The sequence below is a fragment of the Coregonus lavaretus genome (genome assembly GCF_964263955.1).
Source record: "Coregonus lavaretus genome assembly, chromosome: 26".
Taxonomy (NCBI): domain Eukaryota; kingdom Metazoa; phylum Chordata; class Actinopteri; order Salmoniformes; family Salmonidae; genus Coregonus; species Coregonus lavaretus.
The window spans coordinates 25,827,127-25,844,167 of NC_140013.1; the positions used below are offsets into that span (position 1 = coordinate 25,827,127).

The 17,041-nt window shown below is 48.9% G+C and overlaps 1 pseudogene across 1 annotated transcript in view; it reads left to right on the forward strand.

Moving 5' to 3' along the window:
- The window catches only part of LOC311101961 (serine-protein kinase ATM-like), a 30,549-nt pseudogene that overhangs the window by 6,999 nt on the left and 6,509 nt on the right, over positions 1-17,041 (forward strand). The window contains exons 19-39 of the transcript XR_014615765.1: positions 19-174; positions 272-347; positions 462-592; positions 720-837; positions 928-1,098; positions 1,568-1,629; positions 3,557-3,684; positions 3,862-4,047; positions 4,189-4,363; positions 4,567-4,678; positions 4,781-4,886; positions 5,007-5,102; positions 5,747-5,918; positions 13,038-13,170; positions 13,316-13,482; positions 13,670-13,851; positions 15,080-15,226; positions 15,378-15,486; positions 15,578-15,662; positions 15,751-15,853; positions 15,962-16,108. The product of XR_014615765.1 is annotated as a serine-protein kinase ATM-like (transcript). The remainder of the gene's footprint in view (positions 1-18; positions 175-271; positions 348-461; positions 593-719; positions 838-927; positions 1,099-1,567; positions 1,630-3,556; positions 3,685-3,861; positions 4,048-4,188; positions 4,364-4,566; positions 4,679-4,780; positions 4,887-5,006; positions 5,103-5,746; positions 5,919-13,037; positions 13,171-13,315; positions 13,483-13,669; positions 13,852-15,079; positions 15,227-15,377; positions 15,487-15,577; positions 15,663-15,750; positions 15,854-15,961; positions 16,109-17,041) is intronic.

A 17,041-nucleotide genomic window follows, 5' to 3' on the forward strand; every position in this document is an offset into this window, starting at 1 on the left:
ACTTTTTTGTGCTTGCAGGGATCTTTGCTCATTGTACCGCCAGGACCAGGAGATCTGTGCTGCAGTGCTGCTGGGTCTGCTACCGTCTATCCGTAGTCTGGGCTGTACTCAGGACCAGCATAATGACATGAGACCCGTCCAGGGAGCTCTGCTCCAAGTGGTCTCTGGATTCTGGTCAGCACCAAACTCCAGATTTTTGTATTTTGACATGACAATAATTCTTGTTATTCGTTCTAAAATGTAACTTCCAACTTTTAATGGTCTCTTCTAGCATTTTGGGCAGAACGGGGAAATGCACAGCAATTGTAAAGGTGGCATTAATTCACTGTCTACTGGCTCTACTGGAGGTGAGTTCACAATGTTTTATAGTCACAGCATAGTAACTTCCCATGATAACAACCCTGTCTTAGGTAGATGGAGAGTAATAACACCATTTACTTCCCTCTCTCCCCCTATGTCAGGCTGACCCTTGCTGTAAGTGGGCGGTCCTTACCCTGAGGGAGGAGGAGCTTCCAGTATCCGTCATCCTCCCGTCCCACCTGTCTGACTCTCACCGTCACGTACGAATGCTTGCAGCCATGACAGTGGAAAGGTTGGTTTCACTGACGGAACACTCTCACCAGCCTTAATGCCATCACAGAGGCTAATGTCTCTCAAGTTAAAAAGTTAATATTTACATGTTTAACATGTCTACCATGCATGCTGTCTTCCATCCATAGACTGTTCTTGCAGATTACACCGGACAGCTTGGAGAAGAGAAAGATGCTTCCTCTGAAATGCCAGCAGACCGCATTTGAGAATGTCTACCTGAAAGCCCAAGAAGGGATGAGTATCCAGGTAAGCCTGTCTTTCACATGTTACTCTGACAGATGTGTTTATGGCCAGTCCATCTCACTATCCCTCTGCTCTCCCTGGTGTGTGTCACAGAAGAGCAGCTCTCCTGAAGACCCGTGTGACGAGACGTTTAACCGCAAGGCCACGCTGCTGAAGAATGTGTCGGTGGTGCTGTGCTGCAGCCCCGTCTGTGAGAAACAGTCCCTCTTCACCCTCTTCCAGTCCTACAAGGAGAACAACATAGAGGAGCCGCTCATCAAAAAGGTAAGGGAAAATAATTTGGCTACTGTTATGATGATTTGTGATACAAGATTCATTAATGTATGAAGCTGTATGTGGACAGAGAACAAGGACACATCATGTGTTATTGGTGTCACGAGTGAGGAACAGAAGGTCAGTGTGCCAAGATAGATTGGGGGCCACTGTTGCTAATCTTAGGATGGGTGTGTGATGGAATGGCCTGGCTAGGGTGCCACACGACAGCAAGGAGGTGCATGATATGGTGGTGGATGAGTGACACTCAATGATGGTTAGTAGCAACTGTGTGGGATAAAAGTAGATTGGAAGGGCGTTATATAAGCTGAGAGATTTGGTATGGAAGTCATTCAGATGGCAGGCGGCTATGTCCGTACCCCCTGTCATTGAATCCATTATTGTGACCATTAAATGATGACTGAAACCAATCTCCATCTGTGTAACATACTTTCTTGCATTCTGAACTTCTCAATACCAGAAACTCATCATAACAGATTGCCGTCTAAACGAACAGGATGCAGTTTACAGCCGAACTAACAGGTAAGCAGACTTTTAAAATTTTTTATTATGTCAAATTCTGCTTATCTGTGGTGAAGCTGAGCTGTAACGAACATTTAAGCAATATTTTTAAAGGGGGACGATGAGTGGTATTGAGTTATTTAGTGAGATGTAAGGAAGAATATCAAATTCAGACAATGACATGGTGCTATGATTCGAAACAGGGTGTGTTAAGAGTAATGAGTACAAAGACAAAAGACAAGACAGGATTGGGCGTAGGGTATTTTAATGTGTACGACATTATAAAATAAGTCAGAGGTTCGAGTCCTCACAATGACAATATTATATAGTGTATGACATTATATAATAGGTTTGAGTCCAATAAAGTCAAAAGAAACATTATAAAATAGGTCAGAGTTTCAAGTCCTCAAAATGACGAGATTATAAGGTGTGATAAATAGGTTCAAGTCCTGTGATGAAAGAATAAACATTGTTCTGGGGTTCGAGTCCTCAAGGAAACAGAATAAAGAGATAGATGTGAAGAGGTTCAAGGCCTCAACCGTGTTATAAAAGCCCTATGAGAGAATTAGTCCCTTGTGAATTACTCAAAACGGCCAGGAGAGGGAGCAGTAACATATTGAATCATAACACCAAAGACAAAATAGGCAAACAACATTTTAATACAGATCAAGATTGGGATTTGATTTAAGTATTTGATTACTAATATTGCATGAACTCATAGCAGTAATGAATGGCCTGCTTAGTAGACCGGTATCTGGAAAAACAGTCACCATTAAGAGTAAAGTACTCTAAGGCACTGCATCGCAGTGCTAACTGTGCCACTAGAGATCCTGGTTCGAATCCAGGCTCTGTCGCAGCCGGCCGCGACCGGGAGACTCATGGGCGGCGCACAATTGGCCCAGCGTCGTCCAGGGTAGGGGAGGGAATGGCCGGCAGGGATGTAGCTCAGTTGATAGAGCATGGTGTTTGCAATGCCAGGGTTGTGGGTTTGATTCCCACGGGGGCCAGTATAAAAAATAAAATAAAAAAAAGATGTATTCACTAACTGTAAGTCGCTCTGGATAAGAGCGTCTGCTAAATGACTAAAATGTAAATGTAAATGTAAAGCAGAGCTTCATTTAACTCGAAGAGAGAGACAGGAAATGACAAAATTATTACAGACAAATCTGCATTTAGAACAAGTCTCTTGTAACAGTAATATAAATGAAATTATGTGCAAATGGATGTTAAGTAAATTAGGATTTTTCTATGTGGGACAATATCTTGGTGATTTATCAGCATGGACAGATAATGACTATCCTCAAGATGGTTGTTTTAAGAGGGATAAATTACAAGTAGCGCGAAAGTATATAATTGATAATACAGACATAAGCAACCCGAAATGGGATTTAGATTATATGAAAGAGGTGTATAAAGCATGGAATTTAATGTGTGCACAATGTCTGGTAAATATAATTAGGACGGAGGACATTACGTAATTTGGTAATGGAGCAACATAATCTACTTAATGAGATCAAACAGTGGCGCGAGGAATGCAGGGCATTGTGGTTACAAAGGTTTGGTAGCCCTTTTGAAACGGCAGAAAGAACGTTTAGAGGTCATACAGGATGAATAAACATTGACAAAATTAGATCTACTAGAGAGCGTGTGGGAAAGAAATATAAAATGATATTTACAATAATCAAACAAAACCAAAATGTCGATTTTAAACAATAGTTTAGCAAATACAATTATGGAATTTTTCGTTGAAGCAAGGGAACGGTAACAATCGGGGGAAATAGAGAGAGGAAATCCAAAGGGGGGAAGTACTGATCGAATTAGGCTTTTTGGTAAATATGGAAATTTTATTAAGAATATGAGCCGTAGTAATTAATGTGTTATGGGTTAGATGAAAGGTTTTACAACCTTTCATTGTCTGTGATGATAATATGTTCTATGTTCTCTCTAGGGAACTGGACCCAGCCCCAAACCCCACCCTACTTCAGCTCCTATGTCATCAAAGCCACACTGGACTACCTCAGCAAATGTCACAGTGCCAATCACAAGTCCCTGGTGGCCATTTTATCCAAGACTCCGGTAAAATTCTGTCCTCGTCTCTCACCATTGTATTGCGATTGCTGTAGAATGTTCTTATAACACAATGGAACAGAATATGGCTTAACAAAGTTGAGTGGTTTCCTGGGCCCAGTTTAAAAAAACGTTTAATCTGGAAAGGAATCCGTATTCTGTGATCCTCTTATGTTGTTATTCTAGATCTCCATCCAGAGGATCCTGCTGGCGGTGTGTCAGAAAGCAGCTGAGACGATCAATGCCTACGAGAGGCACCGCATCCTGCTGATGTACCACCTGCTTGTCAGTCTGCTGCTCAGGGAGGTCAAGGACCTGGGCCTTCGTCCTCCGAGACATCATCTACACACTCATCCACCACATCAACAGCAGGTTAGGGGTTAACACACACACACACACACACACACACACACACACACAGTCTGCTGCTCTCTCTCAGATCCGATGGAGAGACTCGTCATTTTTGCTCTCTAATAGTTAATAGTTTTTCTGCCTGTTCTTGTTTTCTGTCAGGTCGGCCCAGTTGGACGAGGTGTCCAGCCGTAGTTTCTCCCTGTGTTGTGACCTACTGACCTCCGTGTGTCGCACGGCCGTGCAGTTCTGTGACGACACTGTGGAGAGCCACCTACAGGTCATCGTTGGTACTCTCACTGCCCAGGTGACCAACCAACTTGCCATCTCACAGCAGGTAAGACATGGTTGTATCACACGGCCAGTAGACTCTTTGTATGACAAATAATATTTTGCTCAAAGTAGGTATTACACTGTTTCCTGTTCTCTCTCTCTTTCTCCTTTTCTCTCTCTGTTGACCCCTCTTTCTGTCACTCCCCTCTCTTCTTCTCTTTCTCTCTCTCTCTCTCTCTCTCTCTGTTGACGTTCCTGATCGTAGAGAGTCAGGACAAGCTGAAGAGTGCCATCCAGCAGTTGGAGCCCTTCTCAGACCGCCCTGAGGGCTGTGCAGCATACACTGTAGTACAGCACAGCGAAATTCCCTCTCAGACAGGTAAGGGCACCCCTTTCACACACAGACCCTCTCATGTATGAACGCTACAGCTGATTCACACTTTTGCCACATCCCATGAGCCTCTCTGTGTCTTGTCCACAGGAGATAGCCCACTTCCTGTCTGTGACCAGACTGGAGGGGCTGAAGGACCTGAGGAGACAGCTCAACAACAAGAGCCAGATCAGACAGCTGCTGAGAGAGTGCCTCGGTCAGAGAGGGGGAGGGCTACCGTAGTCTAGATATGTTACCAGACCCATTCATCTGTATGTGGGGGTGAGTGTGTTAGTTTGCCCTTTTTGAATCCTATCTCTGTACCTCTTCATTCTAGAGGACCCAGCAGAGAGTGTGTTGGTGCGGCTGGTCCTTAACCTGCTACAGCTCTGTAAGCTAGCAGCCAACCACCCTGGAGGAAGAGACATCTTAGGTACTTATGTAGTTTTTTCATTTGATCTAAATTGTACTTTTACCCCTTTTTCTCCCCAATTTCGTGATATCCAATTGGTAGTTACAGTCTTGTCCCATTGCTGCAACTCCCCTACGGACTCGGGAGAGGCGAAGGTCGAGAGCTGAAACACGACCCTGCCAAGTCGCACTGCTTCTTGACACACTGCTCGTTTAACCCGGAAGCCAGCCGCACCATTGTGTCGGAGGAAACACCATCCAGCTGGCGACCAAAGTCAGCTTGCAGGCGCCCGGCCCGCCGCAAGGAGTCGCTAGAGCGCGATGGGACAAGGAAATCCCGGCCAGCCAAACCCTCCCATAACCCGGACAACGCTGGGCCAATTGTGCGCCGCCTCATGGGTCTCCCGGTCACGGCCGGCTGTGACACAGCCTGGGATCGAACCCGGATCTGTAGTGACGCCTCAAGCACTGCGATGCAGTGCCTTAGACCGCTGCGCCACTCGGGAGGCAGGTACGTATGGTTACCTCAACCTCACTGTTGGCACTGCGTATGTTTCCTCTCCCAGGAAAGCATCAATAATTGGTAGTGTGATAGGAAGTAGTTTGGCACCGTTGTGTCAAAAAGGTCTTATTATTTTCCTTGACCATGTGCCTATGTTTTTATAGAGGCTACAGGGAGCTGTCTGGGAGAGCTGGGGCCTGTGGATTTCTCCACCATCGCTCTGCTCCATGGGAAGGACCAGCTCAATGCCAGAGCTGTATCTCTCTTCCCAGCCGTGGAACCACAGTTGCTCTACATCATCCTGAACTGCATCAACAACGCCCTCACACACCACTGGTACACCATACAGGGCTCTACGCAGATTTTCTTTACAAGGACCACATTTGCTCCTAAGCGACCAAAATGGAAGCAGTGTAGAGCCCTGCCATATACTGTATCTATTGGCCCTGAAGTCCAATGACACTTTCTTACTAAATCAACACTGAATTTAGCCCAGGCAAATAACCACTGTATTGTCATACGGTTTTCATATAGTGAGTGTGTCTTGACCGATTAGTTACCGGAGTGTAACTCCAGTTCTATGAGCGGAGCGGAGCCCCATAGGGGAGCTCTGCTCCTAGTGGTTTACCCTCTGCCCTAAGGCAGCATCAGCCTGAGACAAAATTATGCACACACCTGCAGCCAATAGGAGCACAGGTGTCCCTATAAGAGGGGATGCCTCCCCTCAATCAGCCTCCCGAGATATTTATCTTCAGCGAGACTAGAGAGGGTCGGCAGGGCCTTAAGTCCTATAGGGCTCCGCTCCACTCATAGAACTGGAGTTACGCTCCGGTAACTAATCGTTCTATATCGTGGAGCTCCGCCCCATAGGGGAGCTCTGCTCCTAGTGGTTTAAGGCGGAGCGTAGCGCTCCAAAATGTACTCCCTGCCGAGCCTAACACTTCCCATCGAAACGAAAAGGTCAGGCCTGGCAATGGCTGCAACCAAGTCCCGCAGTACTGCAACTAAAAAAAACCTACGGGCGTCACAATATACTGCGTCATCGGTTAAAGACCCGCCCCACCTAGTCCAATGGCAATGCCAATGACTAGTGGGCAGATCACCAGAATAGAAGCCATACTAATCTGTACTAGCAGATAGATGTGCCTCAATATCCTGTGAAAACACTACCAACCACTAATGGAATGACACCAAATGTCACTCTACATTTGTGAACGCGGTAGACCGCCTCACTCACTCAATGGAATCCCAGAGATTAGTGTGCAGGAACAAAACATGGGTCATACTAAACTGAACAAGCAGATAGATGACCTCACATTCTGTCAATCAACGCATGCTTCTACTGTACTGAACCTGTCAGTCAGGAGTCATGCTACAAAATATGTTTTCTTATCCAAAGCGGACCTGATGGAAACCTTGTCCATAGTCCTGCTTTTTCCTCTCTTCCTAGCTCAAGATCTCCCTTCAGCTATGCTGAGTACAGACCGAGCCAAAGAGTTAGAAAACACATTTGTCCAAAAACACGTTTTCCTAACCAAAGCGGACCTGATGGAAACCTTGTCCATAGTCCTGCTTTTTCCTCTCTTCCTAGCTCAAGATCTCCCTTCAGCTATGCTGAGTACAGACCGAGCCAAAGAGTTAGAAAAAACATCTGTCCAAAAACACGTCTTCCTAACCAAAGCGGACCTGATGGAAACCTGTGTCCACAGTCCTGCTTCTCCTCTCTTTTCTTGCTCAAGATCTCCCTTCAGCCACGCTGAGTACAGATCGAGCCAGAGAGTTAGAAGACATATCTAAGAGATAGAAACGGATAAATGGAGACGGCGTCGACCATGATGCTGCTCTACAGATATCCTCTACCCCTGTTCCTCTGAAAAGGGCAGTAGAAGCCGCTACCCCACGAGTGGAGTGAGCTCTGATACCCTGAGGCAATTGCCGCCCCGCTGCCTCATAAGCTGTCTCAATGCCTTCACAAAGCCAGTGAGACAACCGCTGTTTTGAAAGTGGTCTACCTAGTGCAGCCGCACCGTGACACACAAACAACTGAGGCGATGACCTAATCGCTGCTGTGCGCTCGACGTAACACGCCAAAGCGCGTACCGGGCACAGGCGATGGAGCTTCACCTCACTCCTCTCTCTATGAGGAGGAGGAGAAAAAGCCCACAGCTCCACGGTCTGTGACCTATATGAACTCTTAATAACCTTCGGCACAAATGCCGGGTTAGGACTTAACACTGCTCTGCTCAGGTCACCATTGATGGCCAAGCAGTCAGGTCTCGTCGAAAGAGCACACAAATCACTGATCCGCTTAGCTGTAGTCAAAGCGAGCAACAGTGCTGTCTTAATAGACAGCATCTTGAGGGGTATTTGATTCAATGGCTCGAACGGCGACTTACATAGCGCTTCGAGTACCAAAGCCAAATCCCACTGAGGAAGCGTGACTCTAGGTGTTGGCCTAAGTCGCCGCGTTCCTAATAGGAAGCGTTTCACTAGAGGGTGGCTAAAGACATTGTCTCTGCCAAACCCCTCATGACAAGCTGAAATCGCTGCTGCAAACACCCTAATAGTGGCCGGCGATTTTTGCTTATCAAACATGAGCTGTAGAAAAGAGAGAATACTCTCCACCTGACAGCTCATGGGGTCTACACCTTGTGTAACACACCATCGTGAAAACACGTTCCATCTACTGGCATACATCTTAGAAGTGGAACTGGCACGTGAACCCTGTATGGTCCTGATCACTGCATCAGATAACCCACGGCGCTCTAGCCTGTCCCTCTCAGCAGCCAGGCCATCAGTGGTTGGCCGATTATGGGCAACTTCCCTATCGTGCCTTCCGCCTGAGACAACGCGTCCCGTCGATGTGGAATTGGCCAAGGTGGCGCAATCAACATCTGACTCATCTCCGCAAACCAAGGAGCCCCCGGGCGATCGGGCGCTATCAGTATCACTGACAGCCCCCCTGACCTCACCCTGGCTAGCAGTGGGAGAATGCAGGACAGCGGAGGGAATGCATACAGGAGAACACTCGGCCACGGTTGGTGCGCAAAGGCGTCCCTTCCCAGTGGCGGTTCGTCCTGTTCCCTCAGAGAGAACCACAGAGGACATTGCGCGTTCACGCGTGACACGAATAGGTCCACCTCGGCTCTCCCGAATTGTTCCCATATCTGGAGAACAATGTCCGGATGCAGACACCACTCGTCGTCTCGAGGACCCCCTCTTGACATGAGGTCTGCTCCTACGTTCAAGTAGCCCGGAATGTGTGCTGCTCTCAATGAGCGAAGGTGCTCGTGAGCCCACAGCCACAATTCCTCTGCCGCCCGATGGAGAGCAGGAGACCTGACTCCTCCCTGGCGATTTATGTGAGCTACTGTGGTCCGGTTGTCTGACCAGACCAGCACATCGCGACCCCGAAGGGTAGACGCGAAGTGGGTCAGAACCAGTCGAACCGTTTCCAACTCCAAGAGGTTGATATGACGACCTGATTGAGGCCACACACCTCCTATCGCTTGGGTCTGACATGTCCCTCCCCATCCCGTCAGGGACGCATCCGTGAATACTGGGATGTGAGAGGACACCTTTCCTATCGGGACTCCGATGACGTTGACGCAATGGGTCTAGTCTTAGTTGGGCGAACCATCGCTGCATCCTGCGCATATGCAGGAGTCCCAGCGGAACCACAGAGTGGGCTGACGACATGAGACCCAAAAGTGACATGATCGACAGCGCCGTCACCGTGTGATTCGGACGACACTTCCTCAGGGCTAGCAACAAGGCTACCCTTCGGGGGTCCGAAATTCGAGCCCTCATCCTCACAGTGTCTAGCTGTATCCCCAGGTAGACAATCTGATGAGTGGGCCAGGGCGCGCTCTTTTTCCAATTCACAGCAAACCCCAGACTTGTGAGATGCATCACTGTCTGTGTTGTGTGAGTGATCGCCAGCTCTGCTGACGGGGCGAGAACCAGTAGGTCGTCCAGGTAGGCTAGTAGCCGTATTCCCTGACGACGCAACGGTTCCAATGCCGCCTCCACACATTTGGAAAATTTGCGAGGTGCCAGGGCGTACCCAAATGGCATCCTCGTGTATTCGTACGCCACCCCTTGAAAGGCGAACCGCAAAAACTTCCTGTGACGCGGCTGAACCGGCACATGAAAGTACGCATCCTTTAGGTCTATGCTCGTACAAAAGTCCCCTCTCTGGACACATTCCAGCAGACGTTTTGTCGTTAGCATTCGGAAGGGCCGTTTGGTTATGCTCTCGTTGAGAATGCGTAAGTCCAAAATCGGCCTCACCCCCCCCGTCTTTTTGGGCACTAGGAAATAAGCCGAATATAGCCCTTTGTTCCTTTGCTCCCGGGGAACTACTGTCACTGCCTCCTTCGCCAAAAGTTCCGTAATCTCTGTCATCAGAGCGGCCACTTTGTCTGGCATTTTCATCACCGTCTCCACCACTCCCCTGAACGGGGGTGGGGTCCGGTGGAATTGGAGGGCATAACCCTTCTGCAACGTCTGTTCTAGCCAGCGTGAGAGGGTGCAGCTTCTTCGCCACTGCCAACAATGCAGAGAAAGTGGCTGAGCACGAAGCTGTGGTGCATCCAGTAGGAAGGACCTGTATTCCTCTATGGCCCTTACCGCCACTGTTCCCCGACATTGAAGTGGTGGAACAGCCCAAGGTGGGCCTCCCGTGAAAGGGAGAGGAACCATCAATGCGTTCTGAGAAAGAAAGAGGCGCAGGGACGTCGTTTAAACCCGTAACCGTCGTATTCCTGCCCTCCTTGAACGCATCGCGGGTCTGAATTGCGCTGACCAAGGTCACAGCCTGCGGCAGGGCACCATCCCCAGCAAGCGATTGCGTCATCTTAGGTGACTGCAATTCGCTATCAGAGCCCTTCACTACAGTACTCCTAGAAGTCTGTAGTATGAGGTCTCTATGAGGTAAAACAAGGCGGCGCCTTGAAACCTTCTTAACTTTCACCTTCTGTGTGTGTTCAACTCTGCACCCCTGGTGGGTTGATTCACGCTCAGTGTGGTGAGTACTGGCTCGTTCTGTCAGGGGAGCTGATACTTTGGTTATACCCATAACCCTAGTAATCCGGCCCTCCGTGAACGTAGCATGGGTCTGAATCGCATTAACCGAGACCTTGGTCTGCGATAATGCGCCGTCCCCAGATAGCTGCTGTGTTACAATGCCTGGGGGCGCCGATACTCTGGACACCTTCGTGACCGCGGTAATCGGGCCCTCCGTGAACGCAGCATGGGTCTGGCTCGTACTAGCGGAGACCTTAGTCTGTGCTAGTGCGCCATCCCCAAATAGCGGCTGCGTCCTCATGTCAGAATCTGACCGGGACTGCTGCCTTCTATGTAAAGCACTTCTTATACGTGAAGTGTGATGTGACGACCTGATTGAGGTCTTATGGATACCTACTCTAAGTGCCTGTTCAGCAACGCACCCTCGGTGGGCTGAACGGCTCTTAGAGTGGTAAGGAAGAGAGGGTGAGATTTGAACGCTCTCTGACGTATTATGGAAAAGAGGCTATTTTTTGACAAAGTCAGGTGGAGCCAACTCTTTATTAAATACATCAACAAAGGCATTTACATCAACACCCATCCCTTCAACCGAAGGGTGGGGGGGAACAGTGGGCACGTTCGACACCATCGATGCGTCCTCTATCCACTCCCCCGCGTCCCGTCACGTACGCCTCCTCTTGCCTCCCTTGGAGGGCCAGGTCGGCGTCCTCTTCACCTCCCTCGCCGGCTGTAGTGGGGCTACCGTAGCTGCTGGAAGGGCGGGGCCCGTTCCCTTGCTGCTCGTGGCCGCCGGATGACGCCGATTACGCCGCCTCGCCGTAGACCCCTGTCTACTTGGAGGGGCGGAGGTAGATGGCCTTTGGGATGGAGCGGGGCTGAGTCGTCCTGCCAACGGCAGGTGCTTGGCCAGCTGTTTCTTCTCCTCCTCTAGCTTGGAAAAACGCTCCGTCGCCTCTTTGACTGCGACCCCAAAGAGGCCGTCGTCAGAGAGGGGGGCGTTCAAGAGAGACGTCCTGTCTGCCTCTTTCATGGATGTCAAGGACAACCAGAGGTGTCGTTCCCCGACCACCGAAGTGGCCATGGACCTCCCCGCGCAGACTGCGGACGCCTGTGTCAGGTGGAGTATGGCGCCAGAAATTCTGGACGCCTCCTCCACCTCCTCCGGTGCCAGCTCTGTCTTGCCCGTGGTTAAACGGGACAGAGAGGCCGCCAAGAGGGCAATGTTGTTAGCTGCTGCTACAGCTTGGGCTCCCAACCCATAGGACTTCTCTAACAGCGACGCTGTGAGTCGGTCCTTCTGGGATGGCAACGTGGCCTTCTTGGAAGAGGGCCAAGGGCTCGAACCCGGTACGAGATACGCCGCCATGGCGCTCTCTAACCTGGGGATTCCCTGACCCTGGAATCTTCCTTCCACTCTCGTGAATGGGAGATACGCTTTTACTGGCGAACGCGCCGCTAAAGGTGCCTCCCACGAGCCCTCAACGTACCTAGCCAAAGAAGGCATGGCAGGAGCCACTGGCTCTGCCGCCTTCCTTGGCCTGGAATAAGGACCGCCCTCCATCAGATCAACCTCCGGTGCGGAGGGAAGAGGGGGCAGCCCTATCTCCAGACGTTGCGCAGCTCTCTCAATGAGACCCGGAAAATCCGCTCTCAGAGAGGCTGCAGCGAAAGAGAGAGCTTCTGATCTCTCAGAGTTCGTATCCCCTTCGCTATAGGGACTACAAGCCCTCTCGCTCTCCAAAGGAAAGGGGGGCTTGAAAATATGAGGGATGGGGTCCGACTGTTCCATTGGAATGCCAGACCCCTCCTCAAAGTCCCTATCTTCCCCCGAGTCTGCACCGTCGGACGATGCCTCTGAAGCAGAGGCTAGTATCGACAGCACGTCCTCAAGGGGGATGTCCTCCCTGAAAAACGCCCAACGCTGCTTCCTCTCCTTTAAAGAAAGGAGGGCGCAGGAGGCGCAATTCGGGGGACTGCAGACGCCTTCCTTGGCATGCTGGGATCCCAAACACACGAAACACAGGTCGTGGTGGTCACCGGCCGCCATGGAAGTGCATCTGCACTGAGCTCTGAAAAGAGCTTTTGGGGGTGGAAAATCTCCCAGTGTGCTCATTTAGACGACGTTGATGACTGGAATATCAACGGCGTTTTTTCGTCCTGAGTCTTCGTGCTTCGTCTCTTCTTGGCTCTTCAGTCTAGTCATCCAGTCGCTGAAGATAAAGGGAGGCTGATTGAGGGGAGGCATCCCCTCTTATAGGGACACCTGTGCTCCTATTGGCTGCAGGTGTGTGCATAATTTTGTCTCAGGCTGATGCTGCCTTAGGGCAGAGGGTAAACCACTAGGAGCAGAGCTCCCCTATGGGGCGGAGCTCCACGATATAGAACTGCTCTTATGTCTTGTTGTGGTCCCATGTGTTTCTCTATCAGTATTGAGGTGAGGCAAGCTGCAGCCCAGAGTCTAAAGGACATCTTGGCCACTCAGGCTGGAGCTGACTTCTGGGAGATCCATAAAGACAACCGTGACCCCGTGCTGGCCTACCTCAACCCTTTTAGGTTGTCGGTGATCAGACTTTTCAAGACCTGAAATATCACGTCCTCGTGTGTGTGTGTCTGAATTTCGGAATGTGTGAACTTGTTTGGATATATATTTGTGTGTGTGTGTGCAGGGGGGTATTTGTGTGTTAATTATCCATTCACCTGTGCAGGTGGTCGGCGTGAGTGAGGAGGTGAGCTTGGTGGCCAGAGAGCGGCTAGAGAGGCACGACCTGTGGATGCCGGAGGCCGGCAGCTATAAGGCCTGGCTGAAGACACTGCACGGTTCAGTGGAGGGGTCAGGAGTGAGGCTCTGCTGCTGTCCCGGCCCCTGTGTCTGGTGAGAGCATGGCTGTTATCTCTAGGGCAGCACTTGTGGTAATGCTAATTTCTTGTGCAGTCTGGCATCTCTCGCTAATGCACTTGCACACACATGCATGGCTGCGCGTACACACATGGTCAATTTCGGCTCATCTTTCCAGTCAGATATCCCTGTCTCTAACCCATATCCCTTGTCATGTGTTCAGGTGAAAACAGACTTCTGCCAGAGGGTGCTTCCGCTCATCATCCATGACATCCTGCTGGGGGACTCAGACGGCTCCTGGAGGAAGCTCCTCTCCACACACATCCAGGACTTCTTCACCAGCTGCTCTAGTCGCGCCTGGGCCTCCAGCCGCTCCACCACTCCTCTCCCCTCAGACTGTGGTGGGTTTTACTCTCCATCTCTCTATCTCTAGCTCTCTTTCTCTAGCTCTAGCTCAGTTTTTCTCTCTCTCTGCCTCTCTCTCTCTCTCTCACACTCTCTCTCTCTCTCGCTGTGTATGTTTAACTTTGGATAATTTCTACTTGCTTTTTCTCCCGGCCTCTCTGTGCACCCTGCTGTCTGTCATTAACTATCTGAGGCAGCAACAAAGACCTCTAGAGTCTGACAGGTTTGTAGATGCATTTGCTCTTATTTTGCTGACCTATATGACTATGAAATCTACTGCACCCCTCTCTCTGTTAGGATGGCGTTTGATACTTTCATGTTAGTTCTAGTAACTTTTGTAGTGGCGTTTTGATGCTGTTGTGTTGGTTCTTCTAGTAACTCGTGTGGTAAGGCGTTTGATGCTGTTGTGTTGGGTCTAGTAACTCGTGTGGTAAGGTGTTTGATGCTGTTGTGTTGGGTCTAGTAACTCGTGTAGTGGTGTTAGATGCAGTTGTATTGGTTCTACTAACTCGTGTGGTATGGTATTTGATGCAGTTGTGTTGGTTTTAGTAAATCAAATCATATTTTTTGGTCACATACACATATTTAGCAGATGTTATTGCGGGTGTAGCGAAATGCTTGTGTTCCTAGCTCCAACAGTGCAGTAGTATCTAACAATACACAAATCTAAAAGTAAAAGAATGGAATTAAGAAATATAAATATTAGGACGAGCAATGTCTGTGTGGCATTGACTAAATACAGTAGAATAGAATACAGTATATACATATGAGATGAGTAAAGCAGTATGTAAACATTATGTAAACATTATTAAAGTGACTCGTGTGGTAAGGTGGGACAGTGTGATGCAGTTGTTTTGGTTCTACTAACTCGTGTGGTACGAGGTTTGATGCTGTTGTGTTGGTTCTGCTAACTCGTGTAGTACGAGGTTTGATGCTGTTGTGTTGGTTCTGCTAACTCGTGTAGTACGAGGTTTGATGCTGTTGTGTTGGTTCTACTAACTCGTGTAGTACGAGGTTTGATGCTGTTGTGTTGGTTCTGCTAACTCGTGTAGTACGAGGTTTGATGCTGTTGTGTTGGTTCTACTAACTCGTGTAGTACGAGGTTTGATGCTGTTGTGTTGGTTCTGCTAACTCGTGTGGTACGAGGTTTGATGCTGTTGTGTTGGTTCTACTAACTTGTGTGGTACGAGGTTTGATGCTGTTGTGTTGGTTCTGCTAACTCGTGTAGTACGGTGTGCCACTCTAACTTCTGGTTGGAGCTGAACTACCTGGAGGTGGCCAGGGAGGCTCAGTCCTGCTCGGCCCACTTCACTGCTCTGCTCTACTCTGAGATCTACGTAGACAAGATCAAGACTAACATGGAGGAGAACCGCAGGTACACTACACATGATGGGAAATACTGACCTTTGATCTCTTTGGAAAAATATACAATTGACTTAACGCACATGAACACGATTCAAAATGATGTCTCTTATGTCATTTTTTTATTCTGGGTTCTTCTCATAATTCTTTACCTCTGCTTACAGGACTCAGGCCAGAACGTCGCACAGAATCACATTTGATGAGAGCAGTCAGAACTTCACCATCTCCAGTCTGACAGAGGAGAGTGTGAAAGACACTGGCATCAGCCTACAGGTTCAGTTGATTTTGCCTTTAGACTCAATTAACCTTTAGTGATGTTGTCCAATGCATAGCTCTGTACTGTCATTTCTTTACCATGTTTTAGGACCTACTGATTGAGGTGTATCGTAGTATTGGGGAGCCAGACTGTATGGGTGTGGAGGTGAGAAGATGACCAGCGCTCTCACCAGGTGAACTTTGAAATCATACTTTTGTCCCATCTTGGATATTCAAAGTTTTGTTAGCTGAGAATTCTATTTTTGTGTGTCTGTTTTGTAGGATTCGGACATATGAACATGAGGCTGTGTGGGCAAAGGCTCTGACCTCTTACGACCTCCACTCCAATCTGCCTGATGTCACACGGCAAGTGGGCATCCTGGAGGTAAGCAGAAACTGGTTTCAACTCCAAATCTGTATAGTCTCTGTCTGTGTAAACCATTGTTGGGGACAGATGACAAAACCTAATTCTGATTTTCCAATGGTCCCTCAGGGTCTGCAGAACTTTGGTCTGAGCAGCATCCTGGCCACATATGCGGGGTCTGGAGAGTGAGGGGGTGGAGTGGAGGGCGGAGCTAAGGGAGCTCAGGTTTCAGGCCGCCTGGAGGAACATGCAGTGGGATTGTGACCTATCAGAGAGGTTAGTGGGAGTGGCCTCATGACTGTGGCCTATCAGAGAGGCGAGTGGGAGGGGCTTCTGGAAGACAAGGGGTACTAAAGTAAGGGTTCTTGAGGTGGAATTTTTCAAGATGAAAAAAATAGGACTTTATGGATTGACATTTTCCCTTGGTGTCTTGTCTTTTTGCTTGTTTCAGGAGTGAGAAATTGAACCCTGGCTTCAACGAGTCAGTGTTCTGCTCCCTGCAGGCTTTGAGAGACAAAGAACTTTCCACATTCAAATCAAATCAAATTTTATTTGCCACATGCGCCGAATACAACAGGTGTAGACATTACCGTGAAATGCTTACTTACAGCCCTTAACCAACAATGCATTTATTTTTTTTATAAAAAAGTAAAATAAAACAACAACAACAAAAAAGTGTTGAGAAAAAAAGCTAGTTGAGGTAGTTGAGGTAATATGTACATGTGAGTAGAGTTAAAGTGACTATGCATAAATAATTAACAGAGTAGCAGCAGTGTAAAAAGATGGGGTGGGGCGGGGGGGCAGTGCAAATAGTTTGGGTAGATATGATTAGCTGTTCAGGAGTCTTATGGCTTGGGGGTAGAAGCTGTTGAGAAGCCTTTTGGACCTAGACTTGGCGCTCCGGTACCGCTTGCCGTGCGGTAGCAGAGAGAACAGTCTATGACTAGGGTGGCTGGAGTCTTTGACAATTTTGAGGGCCTTCCTCTGACACCGCCTGGTATAGTCCTGGATGGCAGGAAGCTTGGCCCCAGTGATAATAATAATATAATAATAATATGCCATTTAGCAGACGCTTTTATCCAAAGCGACTTACAGTCATGCATGCATACATTTTAGTGTATGGGTGGTCCCGGGGATCGAACCCACTACCTTGGCGTTACAAGCGCCGTGCTCTACCAGCTGAGCTACAGAGGACCACAGAGTACTGGG